The sequence below is a fragment of the Salvia splendens genome, chromosome 13, assembly GCF_004379255.2.
Source record: "Salvia splendens isolate huo1 chromosome 13, SspV2, whole genome shotgun sequence".
Lineage (NCBI taxonomy): Eukaryota > Viridiplantae > Streptophyta > Magnoliopsida > Lamiales > Lamiaceae > Salvia > Salvia splendens.
The window spans coordinates 17409008-17410805 of record NC_056044.1 but is presented as its reverse complement, the minus strand read 5'-3'; the positions used below and the strand labels follow the sequence as shown (position 1 = coordinate 17410805).

Sequence of the window (1798 nt, the reverse complement as noted above, 5' to 3'; positions counted from 1 at the left end):
CAAGTTTTTCTGTACTTAATTAATAGAAAAGAATGTAAAAAATCAAAAGGTATATATAAATGAGCTAAATGAGACAAAAGAATATATCTAAATTACTTAAAATACTGATCACCGAATTATCCAATCGAACTTGAAACTAATAATAGCCAACAAAATTCATTGAACACTTGTTCATGAACTCTTACATGTAACGAAATAGAAGTTTGACATAAACTTAAGAAAGAAAAAAAAGAAGAGAAAAACCAAGATTCAGCATTTCATCAAAAACATTAGCAGCAAAATCACTTTTTTTTTAATCAAACACCTTTATGGTGGAGGGTTCGTGGGTCCCTCATCCCTATATTTCCAAAAGAGATAATTACAAGGCGTGGCCACACCCGAAAGTGGTGTGCCGTGACAAAGCCAAGAGTAGTATGCGGTCCGATCCCACAAGGTTCGGACCCCATCATACTCTTTTCCAAAATACAATTAACTAAAAAACTAGTCACTATTGTCTCCCAACATCTCATTACCAACTTTAGTGTCCGTCCCCGTCTAGGTTTCGGATGTACGACACTCCCATCTCGTCCAATCGAACCAAGTCCAGCAATTCTCTCGGTGCTGAGTTGACGTGCATTCGTAGGCCACTGTCTTGGTCTAGCCCCATTCTCGCAAGGAAGTCCGCCGCTTTGTTTCCCTCCCGGTGTATGAACGTGGCTAGGAATTTGAGTTGGCGTTTGTGTAGGATTAGTTGCGCCACCGCTTGCCGAGCGAGTGCCGGGCCTCATCCTGTCCCATTGACCAATTTGATTGCTTGCTCTGCATCCGACTCAATCCAGATTGGTAGAGCAAATTCCTTGGCTATGTTCAAACCGTGGAGCATGGCCAATAGCTCCGCTCTAACGCCGAGTGTGCTTCCAGGGGCGTGCTGAAGGCGACGAGCATCTTACCCAAGTGGTCTCGAATGATCCCTCCAGCCCCTGCTTTGTCGTTCGCTTCATTAAAGGAACCATCCGTGTTGAGCTTTATCCACGGCTGATCCGGGGGATTCCATTTGATTGCCATGGCTAGGGGGTAGCACCCTGATTGCTAGCAGCAAAATCACTTAAGATCTAGGCTTCTCCTTCTTCTCCTTGAAAAGGGCAAGGAGGGAAATGCCAGATACTTTCACCACCTTAAATCTAACGACGGGAATATCTCCCACAGCATGACCCTTCCGTCCGAATCCGGCAATCAATACTTCGTCCCACATTTTCTTCGATGTAGTTTAAGCAATCATCGTTAGGTACGAAGGCAGCAATCTTCTTTTCGTTCTTAATAAGCTGAACTCTAGCACATTTACGAATGGCAAAGTTAGGCTGCTTAGCTTCAATGCCTATCTTCTCCAGCACGATGCCCTTAGCATGAGACGATCCAGAGAAAGGTTTTTTCCATTCGTTTCCAAGGTGAGACTTCTTGTATGACTTGTTAGCCCACCTCTGCGTTCTGCGATGGGACTTGAGCTTGCGCCCGTCTCCCATTCCACGTGTCTTTCCCATTGTTGCTGATTTTTGAAAACGCAGGAACGGAGGGTAGCACCTGAAACTTTTACTCTCAATCTCAAAGTTGTCTCCCTCCTCCACAAAAATCCAGATTTTCCCATTCATGTTAGAGCCTTTGTATTCCAGCCCAAGAGCCCTTGAGAATCTATCCGGGTTCGGGGTGATAAGTGGCTCCAAAATAGCAAGGAAATTGATATTATTAATTTTTATTATTCTCTTTAAAACGTTTTGGGTCAGCGAATTCGCGATTCCCCTAACGTTCCAAAACATGAGGGGAC

At 44.2% G+C, this 1798-nt stretch overlaps 1 pseudogene; it reads right to left on the bottom strand.

Moving 5' to 3' along the window:
- Positions 1-235: 235 nt before the first annotated feature.
- Positions 236-1517, bottom strand: LOC121761506 (annotated as a pseudogene).
- Positions 1518-1798: the final 281 nt, after the last annotated feature.